Source organism: Sapajus apella, unplaced genomic scaffold (genome assembly GCF_009761245.1).
Source record: "Sapajus apella isolate SASKATOON/1434 unplaced genomic scaffold, GSC_monkey_1.0 scaffold74, whole genome shotgun sequence".
In the NCBI taxonomy this organism is placed as follows: domain Eukaryota; kingdom Metazoa; phylum Chordata; class Mammalia; order Primates; family Cebidae; genus Sapajus; species Sapajus apella.
Window position 1 is genome coordinate 4,418,667 of NW_022437014.1, and position 16,047 is coordinate 4,434,713.

The following is a 16,047-nucleotide window of genomic DNA, read 5'->3' on the forward strand; positions in this document are numbered from 1 at the left end:
TAAAAATAGCAGGGCATGGCGGCACTTGTCTGTGGTCCCAGTTACTTGGGAGGCTGAGGTGGGAGAATCTTCTGAGCCCAGGAGGTCAAGGCAGCACTGAGCCATGGTCATAGCACCACATTCCAGCCTGGGTGACAGGGTGAGATCCTGTCTCAAAACAACAACTCCCTGTTACTCAGAAATCCAAGACAGACTCATTACAGCTCTCCTCATTCTTACCTGCAATAAAAAATGAACTCAAACTTCCAGAAGAAAATCATAATTTTTCTAAATCTCCTCATATAAGTCTTGCCTCTCCCCTAAAACTTTTCTGAGTCAACTCTTCCTGAGATGAATCACATTAAGAAACGAATCTCTTAATTGTACCATATAAGCTAAACAGTAAGCCATGACCTCATCACCCTAGATGTAATAAAAGGGCAGAAACACTTTGGCATTTCAACAGCATTTTAATTCCTGCACTGCTCTGGTTTATTATAAAGCAGGCCTGTGTGCAAGAAGGCATTTTTTAAAATGCTTTTATCTTCTTTTTGCGTGTTAGCAGATCTCATGGCCTCTTCTCTTTGCAGATAGAGGCCTGAAATATGCAAACGCTAGGCAGGCAGACCAACGCATTTATTTGAGAAATTTCAAAACCCAGTCATGAAAATGACACATGGATTCAAGATGAGCTAGACGCAGAAGGACCTTAAACTACACAATTACTCCCCACAAGCTCAAGCCAGAATCAAACAAAAAACAGAAATAACAAAAACCTGGAGCTGAACAAATATCTGAATGCCACAGCCAGACTAAAGAAGAAACAATAAGAAACTGGTGTAACTGGGCTTGAAAAGAAGCAGGGTAGAAGCACAGTGCTACATCCCTTAGGTAGCATATCATTTTCTGAGCCTTGATTTACCATGACATTCTTTGTGTGATGATTACTGGTAACATTCTCATTTTGCTAGAAATTGCACTAGTAAGCCCAATCTATATGTGGATAGGAATGCTAATGTGAGAAACAGATTAAATATTCAAGGTCACAATAATAATAGTATATGAATAGTACATCCCATAAGGGCACAAATCTTTATCAACTTTGTATCTGGTATTGGTGAATAAGTGTCCCTAACATAATGGTCCAATGAATTCCTTGAATACTTTTCTGTAAAAGTCAATCTCTCTGTATGGAAAAGAAGGTAATTGTGTTACTTCTATGAGTAATGCTAAATATAGATATTTAAACAAGAGTTAACACTTTAGCCTGCTAAAATCACAAAATGCATTTAACATGTTTAGGAAGATGGAAATTGCCTCCAACATACCAGAGAGGCAGCCATGAGCAAAATCAACAATATTAGCTAATTCTACAGGTTCAAAAACTGACCCAGAGTGAATATTCTTCCTTTGCATCAATTTCTAGCCACATAGGTCTATTCATTCCCAGTGGTTTTAGACAGTGCTATTGCTTGAAAACAGCTGTGAGCATGCTATTTTGCATTCCACTGTTTCTCACGTTCAAAGTCTCAATTAACGGGCCCTTCTGTCCTCAGTGTCCCAGTTAAAACTCCACCTTCAGACTAAGCTCACAGCAGAGTGTGGCAAAATGGAAAACTTACCTGGAAGCACATAGACCTGGGTTCATATTTCATCCATAATATATTCCATAAAGCTGCATGGATCTGGAAATCTCAGTTTCACCACCTGTGAAAAGGGAATAACCATTTTTAACAGCAATCTGAGAGTCAGTAACTAGGGAGTAGTGATTTAGAAATGGAGCTAATTCTACAGCCAGATATTTTGGTAAAGATTAAGCATATTTCTTATGAAAACTGTTCAGAAAGAGCGGACCAGATTGTCAGCAGTGACCAATTCTCATAAGATTCTATCTCATAATCAAAATGAAATCCCTTTCTGTAACTGTCAACGTCAAGCTATAGTTTCATGATTGATGTGGGCTTTAAGTTGCTAATATTTAAAAAGGCACTTTGTTGACTGTGGCATACACATATTTTCAGCAATCACATTTCTGTAAGAAAGATAGCACGGGGAGCAAAAAAGCCTACTGTAAAAATCTTTTGTACACATACCTTGCAAGAGCTCATTTCTAGGAATAGTCTGACATCTTTAGAAGATAAACAGTATTGTCTCAATCAATTACAAAGAATTTAAGAAAGACAATACCCCTAAACTCTATGCATTGGTGGAGTTATATTTATATATCATTTAAGAAAAGCATTGAACCAAATACAACATAAACACATGAAACCTTCCTTTCTTCCATGTGTTCAACACTGAAAGGCAAAGGAAAGGAGAAAGGAGGTCCAACTTCCCAGGGTCCCCTTCCTGAAAAGAAATTTTCACTTTACAAAGTATGAATGAGGAAAAGCATGTGCATTTGCATAATTTCCAAGACATTTCTGAATTCCCTAAATAGGAAACAGTATAATCGGGATACTTTAAAAAAAAATCTTTTTACTTAGTTTAACTACAACATTGATTGGGTTTTCTAGAGAAGTGGAAGGATGCTAATGTGAGAAACAGATTAAATATTCAAGGCTATAATAATAATATGTGAATTTAATGCTATTCCAGGATTTTCTTCCATCCAATTTTAAGTGATCTGCATATACGGATTTAGGGACTGAAATATTCTTGTTTCTGTTTTCACAATTTACACAATAACCTTGAGTAGCTTTATCTTTGCTGCTGTGTTTGCTGACTTGTCCGTGTTTAGATCAAGTTTTAGTATTTGCATCTTTAGCTCACCACACAAAGGCAGTTGGTCCAGAGAGGTGAGAAACAGTGAGAGAGGAGTTGCAGAGCTTATCAAATCATCCAAAAGGCCTTGTGCTCATCCTTTGTAAACAACAAGACATGTCAGCATCCCTGGTTGCTGTCATTGCTGACAGTCCTCTGAAGACCAGTAAGTGTTGAATTCTTTAAAGCTGGATTGTGCCCAGTGAGAGAAATGATAGTGCGAGATGAGGAGGACTTCGTGGATATCTGAGTACCTTGGGAAAAGAGAGGAATTAAGGCTTTTCACTCAGCAACCTAATGAAAACTAGACAAATAGTCTTGTATTTAATATATAGTTTTTGCCAATTCATGCTTCTTTTGTTAGGAACAATTCTAGCCTGTACAGGAAAAGAGACAGATATAAGGAAATAATTTCTCATTGACAAGGGAGCTTCAGGTAAAGCAATGCTTATGAAAGGACAAGAGACTAAGTTTACATTGGTAAATTTCCATTGCACAACCATTTCATTACTTTAACTTCATAGACCCCAAAACTTTATGTGCTTGAACAAGTAATCAAATGCAAAGGATAGAACTAAATAATCCATCTGGGATAGCAAGGACTGTATACAAAACACAAAGAATAAAATACAAGTCTTTAAGGAATATGAATAAGAAATTGTGGCACAGAAGGAAACACTTGAAAATATGGTTCCAGAAGCAGTATCTAGTGCTTTAAAGAATAACCAACTTTACATGTTCTGCTTTAAATTCCAAAAAGGTATATTTTGAGCAAGAATATACTTGTATAAGTTAATAGGGTCAATAAAAATCCTAATCCATGTGATTCTTCATTATATCTAACCTCAAACTTTTAAAATGTATAAAATGAACATCAAATTCTTTTCATGGAGACTGATAGCATATGTTAAATTAGAATAAATTTCCTCATTACAGTGTCAAGCTCATAACAGCAACTGGTAATATGCTATATTGAAGACTTCCTTTGCTATGACATTTAAACTGTGTATTTTGAGGTTAATAATGTTTCAGGGAAGTAAATTCATTTCCAGTGTTTCCATTTTCTTCTTCTTAGGATAATTTCCTAAAAGTATTTGCTCCATTAAGTGGTCTAAAATGTTTGAAAGGACAAAATGTCTTAGTTCTACTTGTAAAAGCTCCAAAACTTTGAAAAGGATCGTCCTTCCAATATCAAATCCATCCTTGAAATAAGGACTATCTATCTCTAAAACAAGGCCAGGACTTAGCATTCCATTAATCTAACAATATAGTATTTAGCTTGGATTTTTACTTGTTTTTATATCATAAACACTATTGGATGATACAGAATAGAATCATAGATTAATCTTCCCAAGTTGACTCTTTGTTTTTCTTTTTGTAATCCTCTTCAATCTTCCTGACTGAAACTACCAGACCATTATCTTACACAGCTATAAGTTAAGCACCGAGCCTGGAAGTCTGTCTGAACCACAGAACACAGAGAACAATTTAGAAAAAAAATTTGCAAATTTCTGGGAACTAAATAAAAAGTCACTCTTGTTTTCCTAATTTTCCTACGAACAGAAAAGCAAAAGACCCATTGGCACGGCACAGGTAGATACTACCAAGCAGCTTTCCAAAGAGCAAATGGTAAAAATAAAATAAAATGAAAAAGATTTGCCTGTCATGGGAGTTGGTCAATAAAATGCAACAGTGTTTATTACAACATTTAAAGTCTGTGATTAAGAACACCAAAAGGCCTAAACTAGAAAGGTTTTCAGCCTGTAATTTCCCCGCAGTCCTGGCCTGTACTTCCTTATGAGTTAGCTCAGCGGGGCTTTTTTTCCATGTCCATCATCAGCTTGTAATTATTGCCATTCTCAAAGCTATGCCAGATGGGTCTTTAGAAGCAGGCATGCAGCTTGTTTATGAGAGAAAGAGCTGTAATATTACTCTACACAGAGACCTATCTGGTCCTACTCAAAGAGCCCTGCTCCTCCCTCCCCTCCTCCCCCAGATCTCCCCTTCTACCATTCTCTCTGCCTTTCCTAGACAGCCTCTCAGTTTCAGCTCCCTGTCCCAGCTGAATGGCCTGGTGACGGGCTGGGACCATGGGGGCCAACAGATAGCTATATCTTAAAGCATATGGCCTAATCACCACCTTTCACCATTCACACATGAAAATGAGGCGACACCCAGGGAAAAACAAACTGTGGACTCTTTCCCCTACATAATGTTGTGCAGAGGCTTATTTAAAACACCACAGCTGTGCATCTACCTTTCAGAATACAGATTTGCAGAGATGACAAAATGATTCCTTCCATTTCGCTTTTCTGAAAATTCCTCATTGGCTAGAAGTGAGATTCCCGGTAAGATTCTCCCTTTGCCTGGTAGGAAGGATAAACATTTGTAAGAAGGTTGAGGTCAAGGAGCTGTGCAAAGCAACACAGGGAAAGGCAAGAGCGCCTAAGCCGGGTTCATCTGGCGATAGGTCTGGGGTGTTAGGTATCCCAGAGGGCCAAGCAGAGCTTCAATCAGCGGTTAATGAGGCAAGACCTGCAACAGATAGCCACTTTTAACTTACAAAAGCTTTTAGATGTCTCTGTTTACTTTGATCCATTTCAGTTCATTTGAGCCTGGTTAGGGTGCATTTTCCTTTTTTCTTTTTTCCTAGATAAACCCCCTGCTCCCACCCCACCCCCACCCCCACCCTCACCCCCACCTCCACCTCCCAAGCAATAGTATCATTTACCAACTTTATACTTAACAAGTTTTGAGACCTTCTGAGGTCGGCAACAATTATATAAAATACAAGGAAAGGAGGACCTGTACCATAGTCTGACTATGGACGAAAATTTCAAAATCCCACCAGCGTTAAGATAAATGAAAAGGGTCGCGGGACAGGAAAGGCTGCATTTTCAAGAAAGATTTAGCGTTCTTTCTGATTAGGTGAAGTACACGTTCTTTTATCCCTTGTTATTTTACCCATGTGATGACCAGAGAGCTTTCTTTGTTCAAATGTTTCAGAGCGGATAAAACTAATTTACTGGAATGTGAAGTAATCCAGGAAGAAACTGTACCTGATGGTCACAGGCGGGGAAGGCACTTTAATAAACTGGCCGGAGTTTCCAGGCCCCGGGGCTGCGGCTGGGATTCCTGGTTTGGGAAGCAGAGAAGACTCCTGTGTTAATAGATTTGCACGTGGGTCAGCCTGTTAATGGGGATGGGCTGCTGTAATGAGCTTTTAATTAGGTCAGCTAGATGCTTGACCCCACTGTACTGTGTGCCTGCGCCTGGGGGTACCTTCCTCAGCCTCAGGAGCCGGATAAGCAGTTCTGGCAGCCTTCCCAGCATGCCCCGGACAACCACGATCCCAGCATGCCCCGGACAACCACGATCCCAGCATGCCCCGGACAACCACGATCCCAGCATGCCCCGGGCAGCCGCCTTCCCAGCATGCTCCGGGCAGCCGCCTTCCCAGCATGCTCCCCGCTCTCTACTGCACCCTTAGACTCACTAGCCGGTTGTCGACAGCCTCTTGCCAGACACCGTTTTCTTGATTCCCTCTCCCTCCTTCCCTCCTGTGCTATGTTCTTCAAAAGCAGTTTTGCTTTGTAAAAAATACATAAATAAATATAAGTATGTGTGCATGTATATATATAATATTTGAGACAAATTTGTATATTTATAAAGACCCTGGGTCATCTAGCTGGCAAAATTAATTTCACGAATACACATGGGCAGGTTTGGTTTAACATATATATTCCTCAAAAATAAACTTTTTTCAAATGAACCGTATTCCTGTTCTCCACTCCAATCCCTGTCCCATCTTCCACATTTCCAGGCAGTATTATGAAGATACGTAAGTTAATAGAAGAAGCAGGATGAAATCCTTCGGCCCTTCTACTCTTAAATAAATTGGAACTACTTTAAAGTGTTCTCTTTGAAATCCTGTCTACTGAAGAGCCTGGGGAACCATCAAGGAACGAAAGTTAGGAAACCTAATTTCAGCTTTGGGTCCTTTTTCCTGGGAAAGGGAAAGACTAAGTAGCCAATCTTCCAGGAAAGGTTCCAGACACTAAACCTGCCTTATCTGTAGCCCTCACATTATGGTCTCTATAGTGACAGTTTACATTTATTTTGCTCTTTACCAAGTCTCGAAAATGAAAGTAAAGTTGATTTATCACTGAAGAATACTAAATTCTTTGTTTAAATGGCATTAAATTCAGAGAAAATCCAGAGGTCTTCAACTATAACAATAATAGTAACAGGTAATATTATAATATAACAGTAACAGCTAATAATAAAAAGTAACAGTTAATATTTATTCAATGCTTATTAAAGGATAACTGTGCTAAATACTTTAGGATTCTGCGTAATTTGTAGAGTGTTTAACATACAAGCTTACTAAATTTTTCGGTTAATGATGGTGGCAGTTGCTAAGCTGTAGGCCAAGTTATTCCTTTCATTCACAGTCTAGGGAGAGATGACACGGGCATGTTGAGTCACTCAAAACAGGCTCAAACCACCCTAAGGAGTTTGCCTGATGAAAGGTTTTCCTTTCCTTCAAAGCCACTTCCTGTGTCACATGACCTATATCACTCCAAAGATAATAACACTTCATGTTTCCAGAACACTTTTATCCAAAGATCTCAAAGCATTTTCAAATGTTAATTAAACCTTTACCATCCTGGAAGATAACAATGCCAATCTCGCTGTTTAAATACTGTATTCCAGAACACAGGTTGTTCTAATCACTGAGAGAGAGGCCTCTCTAAGCAAATCCATTATGCAAGCCACTACCCAAACACTTATGGCACCCAAAATTCTCCTGTGTTTCCTCGGAAACCACCGCAGCATCTTGATTCTAAATTGTCCCCTCCTCTCATTGATTGTTTCTGCTGAAAGAAAGAAATGCAAGAAAAAAAGGGGGTTGGGCAGGAGGGAAAGAGAAAAAAGACTTGTGAATATTTCCACCCTATCTGAAATGTAGGTAGAACAATATGCAATATATTTCTGCAAATATATTTGTTCTCTCATCAAACAACTAAGCACCTTTGCTATATGCTTTTTCATTCATCATGATGACTACATGGGAAAAAATAGCCAACTTTTCCCAAGACTTAGATACGACTGTTCAGACTGCAGTTTTACCTATCCTCCTATTTAACCGGCATCAAGAACTTACTCTGAAATAGAGGGCAGTCAGATTTTAGTCAGTTTGTGTATCCTTTTAGTCTGGATAAAGAAAGATCATGTGGCAACAAAGGTCCTGAAGATCTGTCCCCGCCTTCTTTCCAGCTTCATCTCTCTCCTCTCTGACACGCGGCTTTTTCTCCATCCTTTTAATGGATCAAGCAGTTTTTTCTACCCCAGCGTCTATGAACAGGGGTTTTCCTTCTGCATGGAGTGCTTTATCCCTATTCTTAATGAAACTCCTACTCTTACTTCTCAGATTAAAGGTCACTTCTTCAGAGAGGCCTTACCTGATTCCCACATCAAAATTAGTTTCTTTCTATTATTTTCTCTCATGGTTCTTATAATTTATGAAATTTTCTTTTAACATCTCCCTTCTAGACTATAAGCTCCATGAGAACAAGGATTATGTCTGTTCTGTTCCCACTGTATAACCTATATCCGGCACTTTGGATGCCCTCAAAACCAATTCATTGAATAAAGTAATGAGTGAATGAATCTTTTAACCTTGTTTCAAATCACATTTTTCTTTCAAAGTGATATTACAGAGTGAAGAGGACAAAAGAGAAATTGATATCAGAAGTTTGGTTGTAATCATTTAAGGTCTTATTTCTAGAATACTGAGAGCAACAAACAGTCCTTGAATGATTTCAGTAACTATGATTTTTGCTAAATAGCCTGTGAACTAAGTGTTTTATCTACATTATCTTACTTATCCCTCACAACAAACTGAAGAGTCGGAAGCCACTACTATCCCCATTTTGTGGTCATGAGGACTAAGTAATTTGCCCGTTTCTGAGACTCCACCTTCGTTTATTTATTTATTTACCCCTCACTATTTGTCAGGCACTACAGTGGGTAGAGCAATGGAGAAGACAGGCACAACCTTCTACTTGGACCTTTTGGCTTGAATCCTCCACAGCAACAGCACAGTGCATTCTGGCAAGTAATTAGTGCTCATTAAATACTTAAAACAGTGTAAACCAAGTTAAAAAAAAAAAAAAAAAGACTGAAGCACTGTGATTGAATCCCTTCAGAGTTCGAGTTTTTACAATACTGCTACAATACTGGTGTTTATTACATGACTTGCCTGGGGGGCTTACAGTTTGTCATTCATTCTGTAAAGGTATGACATGTAGATGGAGTCATGAGTCACTCCAATATTCTAATAAAACATACAGTAATCATAATAACAAGAGTTTTCATTAATGGCACCACAGAGCAACCAAAATGATTCTTCTAAAACACAAATCAGATCATGTTTCTTCCATGATGTACAACCTTAAAGGGTTTCCCATTGGCCTTACAATAAAGCCCAAATTCCCCATTTCCAAAACATGGATTACAAGAGCTGGATTCTCTTTCTGGAATCATGTCCCTCCCCCACTGACTTCAATCCCACATTCCAGACTTTGTAAAAATCCTTCCTCTCCTCAAACACCTCTAGGCCTTGAACATGCCATTTCATCTTTTAGTAACATACTCCCTGCATCCTCACCATAATTACCATTCTTTTCTTTTTTTGAGGTGAGGGTTTCTGTGCAGGACTTTTGTTGGGCACTGCTCTTGGAAACAACATCTATAAAGAAGAAGGGAAGCAGGATTTGGCAGAGGGAAAAGTTAAACTGCCATGGAGGTGCAACTGAGGCCTCAGCTGAACCTCTGAGGAGGTTTGGAACTAGGATGGCCCTTTAGAATTGTCCTAATCGAGGCAAGGAGGTGGCCCTTTTACCCCACCTGTCTGTGGCAATGAGATAACCTTGAGCAAGGCAGCTTCCTTCAGCAGAAGGCAATTCCTGGATAGGACTTCAGCTAAGAGCCATCAAAGGCAAGACTACTGCCACCTGCGGGATAAGTGGCCCAGTCCTTTAAGAGGTATCTGGTGGCACACCACACCATCCGCTACAGTCTAGTTACCTCTAGTCATTTTTCAGGTCTCAACCTAGAGGTCCCTTCCTCGAGAAAGCTTCCCTTGACTCCCTAAGCCGAGGAAAGGAGCTCCTCCTAAATGCTCCCAAGCACCCACTGCTTCCCCATTGTAGCATGCTTCATTTTACATAATAATCATCTGTTTGTTTGATTCCCTCAAGAAATTATAAACTACATGATTAGCATTCTATCTACTAATACATAAATGTGAACAAATTAAAGAATGAGTGAAAAATTAACAAATCTATTTTGATTTTTTTTAATTATTCACAAACACCAAAAAAGTGTGGATGACCATTCACCAAAATATTGTTAATTCTTATCTCTTGGTAACAGGATTCTATTTGATTTTTATTTTCTTAATTATACCTTTTGGTACATCTAAATTTTTGTAAGCACATTTGATTTTTATAATTTAAAAAATGTATACAGTAATCATTTTGAAGAAAAAATAAATATAACTGTTACAGGAATAACTAGCATCAATAGAGTCACCATATTATCATTTTGTACTATAATTTATAGTTCATCATGCAGTTCATCAAAAACAATTTGACATAAATTATTTTGTTTAATCTTGACAAAATTTCAAGAAGAAAGGCAGGTATGTTATTCTGATGCCTACTGGATTGCAAAATAAAGCCAATCCTCTCAATCAGAGTGAGTTAGTATATTCCCACAGCCTAAGAATTCAGAGTCTGACATGGGTACTTCTCAAACATGTTCATTTTTGATGAGATCTTTCCAGGCTTTAAAGAAAATAGTAATAAAAGTAGAACTTATAGATGTTCTCCCACTCTGTCTACCTAGAGCTTGCTGGCCACACTCCCTGTCCTCACTTTTCCCAGTTTCCCCATTCTTATTAATAAAAGGGAGTATAATGCCTCTCCGTGTATTTATTTTCATCATTGTTTGCACAAGCCTAATCTACAAGGCCTGCTAGATTTGAAAGCCCTGTTTTCCCCTCACATCTCATGTCTCCCCTTCTTTCCTATGATGATAACATTTCACCTATGTATAGCACTTTCCAGAAGGCTTCCCCATACCTCACCTCACTGCATCCTCCCAACTAAGCTTTGAGGTCTACACATCAGATAGTATTACTCCCATTTTAGAGATAAGGAAACCAAAACACAGAGAGGGTACAGTGACTTGCCAAAAATCACAGTTGGTTACTGATAAAGACAGATCTAGAATCTGGGGCCTGACAGAAAAGCTCAGAACCCTCCGCGTTTTTACTTTGATCTTACAGTCTAGCATACAGCCCACTGATAGGGTCCTATAGGATCTAAAACTGATTACAAACAAAACTGATGAAAGCAAGATTATGGGTGCAATCTCTGGGTAGGCCTGCTATCCTCTTTGTACTGGAGTGGGTTAACGTATGCAACAGACCTACAGATGCAAGGTCTAAGTTACAAAGGGACTAGGTTGAGAGTGTGTAGATGATTCAGCTCAATTCCATCACCACAGTAAGTTAAATAATTTGGTTACCGAAATATATACACATAAATATATAAAATAACAATTCCTCTAAATACAGTGTGAGAATCTATATTTCTATAATTGTCACTTTCTGTCTCTTTCAAGTTTTCCCGATAGTTTCAATTTATGCCTATTGTCCTGGCACAATTATTAATGGCTTTTCCTTTCACTCTCAAAAATGTCCCAATGTGGAAGATAATTTATATGGTCATCCATATACACACCTTAGAGAGAACAAATGAGCAATTTCAATAGACACTGAGCAGTATCAGCTTTCAAAGTGGCATGCCCCAAATGTTGTAAGAAGGATTACTGTTATTGAAATACACTGTTGGAAAGATTCCCAGTGTTAAATGGCCTTTACTAAAGACATAGTAAGACACATATTCCTTTGTGTTATATTGGGCTCACATTTTAAAACGTAGTGAAATTCTGGCTAGCTTCAATCCATTTACTAAATGGTTTTGGTTTTTCTGCACTTCATCCCCTCACTTGATATTATATCTTTGTTTCATTGCTTATCAGAAGTGTTCCTTTCCACATTCATTTTTTCTAAATGAGAAGAAACAAATTAGAATTCACATTGTTTGGGCTTAAAATTATAGTGCCTACTACATTTCCCAAAGGAATCCTGCCAAGACCACGGCCTCAAACAATAGCTATATGCCAAGATTTTCATGGTAATCCCAACATATGCATTTTGATCTTGGGCAAGGCTTTATTCCTCCATCTATAATATGGGGAGAATATTTGCTCTTGAGTTGCCAAAAAAAAGAAAACCCATAAATGATGTAGTGACCTACCCAATTAATGAACTATTACATTTTTTACTCTGTAGAAGTCCCAGTACTGCTTCAACGTAAAGCTCTGATCTCTGTTGGAAATTTACAACCTTGTTACTAGAGGACATGCAAGATAGGACATAGTTAAATGTCAAGAGTGCGCATTCCAAAAACAGTATGTATTAGCATAAGGAGAAAGTAATATAAGTTGTCATATCAGAGAGTAGGTCAATATTAATATTTTCCCCAGGGAAACTCCCAAACTACCCCAAGAAAAGTATTTGACAGGTGTAAAGCCATGTTTCTAAGATCCCCAGCAATTCCTAAATGGTGTTCAGCCAAATTTTTCCAGATTTTGATGTAGACCCTAAGTGACTCTGTGAGACACTTCATGGAAGACCCCCGCTCTTTTTAAATCAATCCAATTCAATCATCTGAGCAAGGAAAATGGAAAAATCCATATTCTGTTGAGAGATTCTTTGATCCTTTTTACAAAGATCCATCTTATCCTATTATAGTAATAAAACCAGACTGCAGTTTTTCTGAAGAGGGTGTATGTATGTAGGTATATAATATGTAGGTACAACGGTAATGTCTAGAAGACATAAGCAAACACATCTTCAATCCATATCCCGGTAGAAAACAGATGAAAATAGTAACCTCAGTTTCTTTGAAGCAAGAATTTAGCTATTCAGTGACAATGCATCTCCTTTACCGTCATTAATTATCCCATATTTACTGAACACTGACTAGTTTCCAAGACTGAGCACTCCGATGAAGATCTTTGCTCTGCAGGAGTACCTGAATTGGGAAAATGATGGCGATAGGGCATCTCCACAGAAGGAGAGGAGAGACCTAACACTTGCCGAAGACCCATTCTAGCCAGACACTGAATTACGATCTTCATAATGCTAGTTCTGAGATGATCTCCCCAGTAAGTCCCATTTTACAGATGAAGAAACAAAAGCTCAGAGAAAATATTATGCCAAAGCCTGCAAAGTGGTAAAGCAGGATTCAAAGCAGGGTTTCAAATTTCAAAGCCTCTGCTTTTTTTTTTTTTTTTTAACCATCCCACTTTTCCTTTGCTCTCATTTTAACTGAGTGTGCTGTTAGTTGGCACTGCTGAACAAAGGTATCTGATATCTGGATGTTTTTCCACTAGGATCCTTGCAGCAGAAGATGTCTTAACTTCAGTGCAACAAAACCCTGAGTGATAACATCAGATTTTCCTGGAATGGAGTTACATCTTGGCTGTCATACAAAAACCCAGGCCTCCAACAACAGTGAATACACTATCATGTCACATTCCCTCAATAGCTCCAGGACAATGGAGGAAAACAGTGACAAGAATAATTTGAAATAATAGAGGATTTAAAAAAAAATCTTTTGTATCTGGCCTTTGAATTAATTATGTAATTATTTGAGTTCTAAACCACATTTTTCAAACATTCAATTACAGTTCTTCTGCAGTTTCTGGGACAATGTTAGCTGCGTATTAGAGCAAGTCAGCCAAGGAAACACTGGACAGCTGAGCAGCTTAATTCAAAGCCCCACTCCCATGATGCCAATGTGCTGGTGACTTTAGACAGTTCACCCACTTATCTGGTCCTCAGTTTCCTCAAGAATAAAATGATGGATTTGAACCATAACATTGATTTATTTATGGAATAAATTTGTATTATTAGGTATATATACACAGGCCTGGCCCTTGCAATATTTATAGTCTGGTGGAGGAGACAGATAACACAACCAACAATTTCAGTGGAGTATGATCAGTGCTATAAAATCGTAAATAGGAGATGCCATGGAAGTCCCTAGTAGGAGCTTCTGATCCATTCTGAGGGGCACAGGAGGAGGGCGTACAGCAGTGGGAGTGACATCTAATGCACAGCCATGAAGAATCTATAGGAGTTACCATGCTCGGAGGGTAGTGTGAGGACAGGGAGCAGCACCCAAGGTGATTGCACAGCCCAGGCAGAGGCCTGGAAGGTAGCTGTCATGTCCTCATGTAAAAACACAAGTATTTTAGCACAACTGGTTTCTAAAAGGGGATGGGGATAGAAGAAATGGAAAGGGAGATAGGGGCAAGACCCATCATCAGGGGCTTTAGATATCAGCAAAAGGACTTTGGACTTTGTTTATTTCCTCAGGAACCATTTGTTGACCTTACCATGTGCCGGGCATTTTTTTAGGCTCTGGAGTTACTAGAATAGTAAACAAGAGAAATAGGTTTTTTGCTTTACAAAGCAAAATAAGAATCCATTCAAGGGTTTACAGCGGGGAAATGACATGATTGTATTTGAGTTTAGAAAGACCACACGGCCACAGTGTTGGAATGGTTAAGACAAGAATAAGTCTCTTTCAGCCGTAAAACTGACTCAATGATTTAAAACTCAGGATACACCAAATTATAAAAGCCCCACGTTAACATTATTCATGATAAATAAATACATAATTGTATTCTTTTTCATATATAATATCTTTGGTTTACATATTTCTTTGCAAATAGTCTATAAATCAAGAGGGTCCTTTCATTTGTCACACATTCTATGTTCAGTCGCCAAAACATTATTTGATGGAGAAGGAAGGAGAGCCAATATGTGTTGAACACAGAATATACTAGAGGGCAGGGGAAGTGTTAGAAATGAATAGTGTCCAGTTTAAAGATAAGAAATACTAAGCTCCAAGTTCATTAACTCTGAATGTCACTCAGTGAGAACAGAGTAAAGCCAAGATTCAGATATGATTCCATGGTTTGTGTATTTGTTTGTTGTATATCAAAGCCCATACTGTTTAATGTTTACAAAATATAATTATTACATAGTCACCATTTTTCTGAGCTCTTAGAAGACTAGTTCAAAAAAAACTCAATGCAGAAGCAGGAGATTAGAATATAATTTTTAAAAGATTAATAGGTATCAGCTAGTTGACTCAGACCAGTACTTTCTCATGTGAGCAAGTCCTATCTTCTATAAATTGCAAAAGAAATTTGTAAAATTCCTAATGTTCAAAGACCATGTCAATCTCAAAATCCTGCTGAGAGTTTATAGAATATAGAACTCAAACTTTGCTCACCAAATACATAGAGCAAGAGTTTCAGGCAGAGGGAAGTAGTGTTTTCCTTGGAGTAGAAATGCACAGGTGGTGAGGAGAGAGTCAAATTTGAAAAATACTTAGTACTTCTTAGAAAGTTGTTTTTCAGTACAAAAAAGAATGTTATTTTCAAGTCCAAGAAATTCCCTGAACTTACTGAAAATAAACCAGAAATATATAATAAAAACCACCTTAGACCTCAGAGCCCATTTCTGCTCTGCTCACTTAAGTGTTTCCTCTCCACCCGGCAGGTTGACTTCCTTCTATCTCTTCCCTGAGGAATCCCAGCTCCAACTCAGTGAAGCTCAGGCTTCACAAAATCTCTAGGAGGCTAGCAGCCCTTACACACTTCCCAGTCCCTGACCAGACCTGGAAGGACCACCCTTAGTCCTTCCAGAGTACCCCAGTTCCCCAGAGCCAGTTCCCCAGAGGTGGGGCATTTTCATCCAAAGTTCTTGAAGGTGAAAGTTGTCAGTTCCTCTGTTTCTCTGCAAGTTAAGACAACTGCTGTACTTAGCTATAGTTGTTGAGTGCAGGAAAGACTAAATATTTTGTTCATTTCTTTGTTTTCGTTGGAAGCACGAGGATAAAGCCATAGCTGGTCAAGTACAGGTGCAGCCAACTTTGTTCATGACCCAGAATTTCTTTCCTTTTTTTTTATACTCTTAACTTTTATTTTAGATTCAGGGGGTACACGTACAGATTTGTTACATGACTACATTGTGTGATGCTGAGGTGTGGGGGGATACCATCACCCAGGAAATGAGTATAATACCCAATGGTTTGTTTTTCAGTCCTTGCTCTTCTCCATCCCCACTCTAGTAATCCCCAGTTTCTATTG

At 38.5% G+C, this 16,047-nt stretch overlaps 1 long non-coding RNA gene across 1 annotated transcript; it reads right to left on the reverse strand.

Annotated features, from left to right (window-relative positions):
- Positions 1–1,435: 1,435 nt before the first annotated feature.
- Positions 1,436–6,050, reverse strand: LOC116532164. Its single transcript, XR_004260733.1, has 4 exons — positions 5,802–6,050; positions 5,000–5,108; positions 2,752–2,996; positions 1,436–1,686 (listed from the first exon to the last, which is right to left on the reverse strand). It is a non-coding gene; the product is annotated as an uncharacterized LOC116532164 (long non-coding RNA).
- Between the last annotated feature and the right edge of the window lie 9,997 nt (positions 6,051–16,047).